Here is an 8,539-nt window from a genome sequence, read left to right as displayed (position 1 = left end):
GAACAAGCATTAAATTTATTGGGGTGCAGAGAAGGGACCAAGGAGAGCAGACTTTTTCCTTTCTTTTTTTTTTTTTTTCTGGATACCAGATAGCTTGTAGTGCTATAAGCCTTAATCAAGTGTGATGCCTTAATGTTGTGGTTTGGATTGCCCTAGAGCTGGCTCACCCATACCTAGACTTTATCTAGAGAAATTGCCTTAAAGGTCAATTTGTTGCATTTGCCAACCTTTTCCTTAGTTTTGAGGTTCAATAATGAGAAAATTCCTGTTAATACTTCTACAGAGGTTAGCGTTTATGAGGCCTGGGTTAGGCTTTATGACTGCAGAAGCTTATCTGCTCTGAGACAGATTCAAAGCTGTATCCAATCTTGTCAGTCTTCAAAGGCACCCTCACATGACTGTAAGGCCTGGCTGAAGCCTGCTGGGGTGTGTAGCCGTACGCCTGTTTGTCACGCGCCACGCCAGATTAAACCCACTGCGTGTAGGGCTGGCTGCAGTCATTGTCTGCTGAATGCACAATGTACCAGGGTCTTTCATCCCTGTACTGGGAGAAAGGTTACGATTTGGTTTGCAGGCAGGAATGCTTTTTCTTCTGTTTGCTTTCCAAGTGAAACTTTAAGGGTAGATGCCACTCAGTCTCAGAGATGGATGTCAGATAATCTCAGCTTAGTGATTTTTCCAAGGCTGGGTTTTACTGAAATGTATTACTGCACTGCTAATTTACAGCCAGCATCCAAGACAGAAGAAAGTCTGATAAATTTCAGGCACTTAGGAATGCACTGGTTAAGATATCTGCAAATCACCTACTTGGAGCTCTGGCGGTGTTTTTATTAAAGGTGATACAAGCTTTGAAATCTGGTGCCTCACTGGCTAAAGCTGCAAAGCAGTCTTTAAACAAGCTTTGGTGTGTTCTGTTGGGTGCAAGTCACAGACAAATGTTGCTCTCAGACGATCTAAGAAAGAAAAATGGTTTACTTCCCAGTGACTGCAGCTCTGGATATGTTGCCTGTATATATTTAATGAGTAACCTCACTTCTGGACTTCCTTTCTTCCCTCTTTTCTTACAAACAGAGGCAATGCTTTAACACTGTGTGGTTCTTGTTTAGTATGCAGTACCTTTCAGATGCCTGCCATGCAATTCTCATGCATCATCTAAATTCGCCTTTCATTTCTAAGCTGTTACCCTTTACTGGAGCAGAACAGTTTTCAGACAGTGAGCATCTTTCAGTCATTGTATGTCTGAGCACTGCTGGTTCTAACATTGGTGTTCTGGGCTGGTGAAGAAGGGGAGTGGTACTTGTTCCTTTCCTGTTCTCGAAGGAATTAGAAAAAAAAACAACTTTCTATACTCTTGAAAAAATGTCAGCAAATAGTATTCATCTTGAAATTGGCAAGAAAGGTGCATCTAGCTTTCTAGCTGGCAGAAAGCACTCCTGTTTATACTACAGAGCAGACTGAAATGTTGCTGTGTGAAACACACGAGTAACAGGTGTTAAGGAGTTCCAGAGGTTAGAGAGGTAAGTAAGGTGGTGTTTTGTTGTTTGTTTTTTTTCTCCTTTTTCTTTCAGAACCTGAAATCATCTTTGCATGGATAAAAAGATGGTCAGAAAGGACATAAACATTATTTTTATTTCCTTCCATCCTTCCACTTAGATTTGTCATTCTTTTCACCTTCACGCTTTTTCTTTCTTGTACCAGAATCTGTTTTATTTAGCACAGGCAGATAATGCAGAGACAGCAGTGCAGGAAGTCAGTCCTGGGTTCATCTGCACCAAGGGCCTTCAGAGAACTGAAGAAATTCCTCTTTTCTCTGTGAGTAGTGTGCATAGCAGAGAACAAACAAATGGGGTAACACAGCACAGGATATGCAGATGGAAGGAAGTAGAGGAACTGATCTGACTTGGAGAAAAGGTAGCAAAGAAGGTTTGGGAGGAGATCCTGTCTCATCTGCATGCTTGCATTTGTACATAATAAGCACATACACAAAGGGAGACTTGCATGTTTCTAGCAGCCTGACCGGGCACTGTCTAGATTTAAGGCTTCCAGGGTACACATTCTTTTCTTTTAGTTGTTATTATCCAGTCTAATAAATCTGCTGCTATACTTTTTTCGTTAATACCCACAGACGGGAGAGGTGATGCACATGCATGTGAAATGAATGAGCATGTATGTACTGGAGTGCATGAAGGTACTTACACCTGCCTATTCTTTTCCAAGGGTCTTTTGGGGATGAGATGGCCAGAAGGATTTATGGGAATTAGTCCCCCATCTGCCCCTCGCATTTGTGTGATCCCCTGCAAGACATCTGGGGCTGCTTCCAGTCCTGAGTTCCTAATGGCTGCAACACTAATTAAGTACAGTATTACCATATTGCATGTTTTTGTGTAGAAAACTGCAAGAAAATGTTTCAGTTTCTTAAGATAACAGACTGGTATAGCTCATTAAATATGTGGTAGCGATAATTTCAATTTATATCAGGAAACAGATTTTACCCAGAAAATCTGAATAACTTGGAGACCCAAACCACAGTGGAATTCTGAAGTAATCCCTTGAAGGCTTGTGCAGTTTCTATGGAAACATGCAGGTGCTCAGGCTGAGTTTGTGGAATAAAATAATCAGTTATAATTATCTGGGAAAAATGAGTGATTCTTTTCCACATAAGAACTACTGTGTGTGTTGTCATAACTGAAGACAAAGAGGAGTGCACGATTGTCCAATGCATGTTTTTTAGAATTCAGCATTTCTGCACCACAAGACTTGTCAGGCCTTCCCACTGAAAGGAGTAAAAGTATTTCTGGAAAGCATAGTCTTAACAATTACGTTAAATCTGTGCTGCATCTGCAGAGAATTGGAGTCTCGTGGGCACAGGGATAATTCTGTTATTCTGACTTTAAACAAATTGTATTTATTTTTTGATGGCAAGTATATAAAGGCCACATCAGTATGCTCACAGTCCACATCCCATCTGCAGGGCATCAGGACAGCCCTTTTCTGCAGACCTAACACTATCTTCAGCTAAGTGTGACATGTGTTTCTAGGAATACGTTGCCCAGCTACAGTTTCCCCTAAACTTTGAGCCAGTGGTATCCAATTATCGAGATGGAGATGTTCAGTTTCCGTGTTTTGTTGTGTTGTAGCATTTAAAATGTGGGATTGTCAACAGCAATGCTAGCTGGAAGAATGTAAGTTTTCCACTCGACTAATGGCCTTAAGTTTATAGTTTCTTCCTTATTTTTTAAATTAGTTGCAAATTTTGAGGGAAAACATTTGCAAGCGGTTTGCATTTTCTACTGAAGGTCTGTCAGGCATTGAGGGAGGGTGTTCCCAGTAGTGCTCCTCAGTACCAAGGCTTTGGTCCTGGTTCTGCAGTATTGCAAGCATGGTGATGCAGGGACTTTTAACTCCAGAACAACACGTTTAAAATACTAGACAAGCTTTCTGGGGAAACAAAAAGACTGTGGTGTGATAGTTGCAAAACACTGGGAAGGTTTAGATCTGCAAAGGAATTTAGGCACCTTGCTCTCCTTTGGAATTAAGGGGGTTGTACTGATGGTTTATGGTGGCTTCTTTCAATTCAGAAATTTCAATTTCCTGTTTACCTGGGAAATCTGCCCTCTATGCGGCTGGGTTTCTGTGTAATTTCTATTCAGCTGTGTCAACAGTTGCCCTGTCTAGTCTGGCACACTGAGTACTGGGTGGTGAGCTGTGCTGAACCCATAGTGAGATAAAATCCTACCCTGAAAAGTAATTAAAAAAGAAAAGGACTGAAAGTATGAAGGAAGAAAACAGCCTCCTTTGAGATTTCCCTGTGGCCTCAAGGTAAGCCAGCAGCACATCTGAGAACAGAAGCTGGTTCTCTTTACCAGCCGGTGTCATACTACACTGCCTACTAACAGGACATGGTTATCATCACACACAGACATCACCACCCCCTGTCTCCTAAAGGGAAATGAACTGTCTGATGTTTTTTTTTTTTTTTTTTTTTTTTTAATTATTTTTTATTTCAGTCTATGTAGGACTAAATGGGAGCTGTAAACAGGCTCTCCTCCTTCCAGGAAGATGCACTGTATACTTGTAGGTGGTGCTTCTCACTCCTTCACTACATGGGTGTGCTGGGTCCTAGCTCTGATGTGTAATAACAGAATTTCAGCCCGGCATCTTTGGTCTCTGAAAACCTATCGTGGCACATTTTTATGTAGGGGGTGGTTGTGCTCTGCATCAAACGGGGTTGCCTTGCTCAGCTTATTCCTTTTCACTGTACTCTAAGGGTAAATGTAATCTCCCTGGAGCCCTGTAAATTATTGATGTGAAAAACTGCAGACTCAGGAGATGAAAAACTTTGCCCGGATTCAGTGAATGAACTTGCACGTCAAGTCAGGAGCTCTCCTTGTTTTCCGTCTGGTTTCTCTCTTAGCAGTGCCTGCTTTCCTGTCTGGGCTGCACTGACGGGAGCAGTTTAGCAGTGCTGCCCATATTCCTGTTCTTTTTCACTTATTCCCAAGTGTGATACATACCGTGCCTGGACAGGGGACTCTCTCCCTTGGCATTTTCTCATAAACCTCTAATTTTTCTTTCTCTGCATAGCTCACCTCTGTAGCATATACAATTCACCTGTTCCTGCAGATAACAAGCAGATGTTTATTACCAGTTTTCTGTCTTTAGGAGGAAACGACGAAACATGCAGCATGCAAGTGTAAAATAGCTACAGCATCTGGCACCCAGACAGCTCTGGGGCAAGCTTCATTAGTACTTGAACCTTTTCATTTACGTAACCTTGGAAAGGATAAATTTACAAGATAAATTAGTAAGTGCATGTTAAAAATTAGCAACGCCGTCAACGTGGCTCTGAGCCACCGCCAGGCTTATAGCATATGTAAAATAAAAAAGTTATAGGGCAGCTCATGGAGGTGGGGGAACGACCCCAGCCGAGCCATGCCCCGAGGAAACGCCCTCAGCACCTCCACCGGGGGCCGAGGTGAGCTCGCGGCTCCAGGTGAGGCTTCCCCCGGCCGGCGGGGCAGCTTTCTGCGGGCCGGGGCCAGAGGCAGCAGAGGGAACCCGCAGCCCGAGGGCTCCTCCCGGGCCCTGCCTCCCCCGGGAGGGCTCCGCGCCGCCCCCGGCCCGGCCTCGCTTCCCCGGCCTCCCCCGAGCCATGGCGGCGGGGGCGGGCCGGGGCGGGGCGGTGCGCTGACAGGCAGCCCGGCCGCCCGCCGTAAACAGCAGCCGGGCGAGGGAGCCGGGGCTGCCCCAGCCCAGCCGGAGCCTCGCAGCCTCACCCCGGCCCCTCGGCAACGCCGCGGCTCGGCCGCCTCCCAGGGGCATGGGCGCGGGCACGGGCAGCAGCCGCAGCCGGAGGAGGAGCCGCCGGGCCGGGCCCTGCGCGGGGCACCGAGGTAGGCTCGGCCGCCGCCCCGGCCGCGGGGAGCCGCCGCCGCCGCTTCCCCCGCGGGGGCCCAGCGAGCCCCGCCGCCCCCCTGCGGGCTCGGGGAGGCCGGGCCGGGCGCTGCGGGGCTGCCCCCGCCCGGCGGCCGCCGCTCGTCCCCGCCGGGCCCCGGGGAAGGCGGCGAGCAACAGGCGGCCGGGCCGGGGGCTGCGCCCAGCACGGGGAGCGGGCGCCAGGTGCAGCGCTAAGAGGCTTTGCCCTCCGCCGCCGGCTTTGTCTGCGCAGCCTGACCTCGTCCTGCGGAGAGGGAGGGCGCCGGGGGTAGCGGCGCTGCCCGGGGGCAGCCGAGGGGGAGAGGCGCCGGCACGGTTCCGAGGGGGACCCCGGCTCCCACCCGGGGAGCGGAGCGGGGAGAAAACTTTGTGCGAGGTGCGCCGGTCGTGGCGTGACCGTAACGAGCCGGCGGGCTGGGAAACCGCATCGCCGGGCGGCTGCGGGAGCTGGAGGGTGGCAGCCGTCCGCCGGCTGTCTCCCCAGGGTAACGCCGGCTCCAGCGTGCTGGAAGTGCGAGCGAAGCCAGGCGTGTGAGATGCTCACCTTCCACGCTCACGCCTCTGGCTCTGGCACTGCACAGTCCCTGCGTGGTCCTGAGCAAAGCAAACCTGCGGAGCTACCGGCGGCATAACCGGCCGGGGACACCCAGGGTAGGGCCCGGTGGGTGTGCACAGAGAGCTTGGGAGGAAGGTGGGGCTGGCAGAGGAGCCCTGGTCTGGCAGCAGCACTTCAGCACTCTTTAAGAGCTTGTGCTGCCGACTTCAGTTCTGGAGTAGTGTCAGGTCAGGCTGGGCTTGAAGCAGTAACAGCCCTAAAATAGCCCGAAAATTTTCAGAGGAAAGAAGTTTTCTTTGGAAAATGCTTATCAAGCCCAAGATGTTTGCTTTGAAACCTGTCAGTGCTGATGAATTTTTCCTGACACAGAGTTCAGCTAATTTCGTCTCTGGACCAGGATTACTGGAAGCAAAAGTCCTGGCTCAGAGATGTGCTCAGGATAACAAACTGCGCCCAGGATAACAATACCTGCTGAGGGGTGCTGCAAGCTGCTCAGCTGTGACCCACGCTGTTGGTGCCAAACTCCCTGGAGCAACCTGTAGCTGCACTGTGAGAGCAAGACCTTCCCCAGCATTTAGTGCTGCTGCTGGACACCCAACAACTGTCTCTTCTCTGTGAGCTTCACCTAACTTTGGTTACTGTCTGATGTGAACCTGACAAATCCAGAATTCACTGACTATTTGGTGTTGTGGTGCTGTTTGTGGATTTTTCTCTGGCGTGGCTTTCTGCTAGCCCTAGTCAGCAGTCTTGCTTACAGAGGTAGACTAGTTGAAAAGAAGCAATTTTCTGTTTTGGGGTGTCAGGTTGGAAGAAATGCTATAACCTTTTTCATAACTGAGTGTACGGATACGTAGTCAGAACTGGCGGAGGTGTCCAAATGAAGCAGTTATTATTCTAGTACCAGGAAATCCACCTGGTCTCTGGTTGGTTTTGCCTAGTCTTAAGCGTCACAGGGACGTATTAATTCAGCAGGCTGGCTGAACTTCCTATATTTTCAGAAAGTTTTTCTGCTCTCATAGCTCTAACCCTTTGGACAAACAACTCTCCCATGTTCAAGGGTGAAAGGACTCAATCTTCCCAGCTGCTGGGGCTGTCAACACATGCCAAAGTCTCTTCTCTGCCAGCCTGGTTTCCTTATTGCTCTTCCAAGCACTGTTACTAGGGGAGGAAGCAGGTCACTGCAGGAGCGTGGCAGCTCCTAGTCGCGATGCTGCTCAAGGAAGGAGAGGTAGGTTCTTATAACAAGTCCTAAATTGATTCAGCATCCTGAGAAAAAGGAGTTTCCTGCTCTGGGTCTTTCCTGTCATATCTGTCAGAAGCAGTCAGCCCGAAGGTGACAGAGTGATAGCCAACCTCATAAATAGTTACTGAAGACTAGAGTGAGAAGGGTCATTTGCCAGGAAAAACGCAACCAGGAATTAAGTGTCCTTCTCTTTATTCTTTTTGAATTTTGCTTTATATTTTCTTTTGCTATTGTGTCTGTACCTTCCTTGCCCCCAGTTAGATATAAGGAACTCTTGAGCCTTGTAAGTGTCTAATGAGCATTGTGTAAGAGCTCAAAGCTCTGCAGTGCTTTGGATGTGGCTGGAAAGACAGGGAGGTGCTTCCACTCTGCTCTAGAAAGAGGTGAAGTAGAGGCAGAACTTCCACTTTTTATTTGTAACCAGAGAGCACTGAAAAAAAAATACAGAGGCACTGTATTTTTATCATGGCACTTTTTGGAAAAAAGTCTTTTCCGTTGTTTTTTTTTGGTCTGATTTTTACTGTATGTTCTCAAATGAACAGTATGTTTATATAGTGTGTTCTGAAGAAACGCATAGGAAGTAGTTCAAGTGCCTGACTTCCCTTAGATGTCAAGACAAGTTAATGTTATCCACGTCTCTGGAAATCCACCCCAAAACTTTAATTGCATTATCTGTTTGTATATAAAGGTTTGGAGATCCAGAACTTGGGTAAGCAGCAAAGCAGAATTTAAGACATTCAGCAATCCAGTCAAATCCCCTTGTGGGAATGCTGTCCTGTTTTCTTAATTATGGTTGTTCTGGCCTCTGAGACCCTTGAACTGCTCATCCTCTTTTGAAACACTGCTTAGGAAAATAGGTCATCTGTGGTCTTTAATTTGATTTGATTGGTTCATAGGACCCAAAGATGTTTGTTGTTCATGGATAGCTGCCTTTCCTGGGTGCTCTTGTGGGTTTGCATACTGGAGAATAAGAACACTTGTAATTCTAAACAATTGCTCTTGTCTAGGTTTTGCATCCACTTCATCCTTCCCTGTTTCTAAAACCAATGGGAGGCTCATTTGTCACTTTGGGTAGCATGGGCTGAGCTACGTAAGGTTTTTCTGAGTAAGACTTGGTCGTGCAAAATTTTTAGAAACAATGTGCATTGAGCTTGAGAGGTCAAAGACTGTCACTTCTATGGAAATGGCATTTTATTCTCTTTAGAATATGCTGAATTAATTTAATACATAGTATTTATGCATACAAATACTGAATAGCAAAGCTGTAGAAGGCTGTAAAGAACGGAAAATTAGAAGTCTGGGAA

The 8,539-nt window shown here is 47.3% G+C and overlaps 1 protein-coding gene across 3 annotated transcripts in view; it reads left to right on the top strand.

Annotated features, from left to right (window-relative positions):
- Positions 1-5,192: 5,192 nt before the first annotated feature.
- The window catches only part of MARCHF8 (membrane associated ring-CH-type finger 8), a 94,058-nt gene continuing 90,711 nt past the window's right edge, over positions 5,193-8,539 (top strand). The window contains exons 1-2 of one of the 3 annotated variants that reach the window (XM_084526086.1): positions 5,193-5,255; positions 5,350-5,393. The gene's annotated coding sequence lies outside the window, so the exon portion shown is untranslated. Of the gene's footprint in view, positions 5,394-8,539 lie in introns of all 3 variants that reach the window. The other 2 variants (XM_084526080.1, XM_084526079.1) reach the window with 2 other exon arrangements.

The sequence above is a fragment of the Aythya ferina genome, assembly GCF_964211825.1.
Source record: "Aythya ferina genome assembly, chromosome: 7".
Lineage (NCBI taxonomy): Eukaryota > Metazoa > Chordata > Aves > Anseriformes > Anatidae > Aythya > Aythya ferina.
Note: the sequence above shows the minus strand (reverse complement) of the source record. Positions and strands in the feature narration are given on the sequence as shown.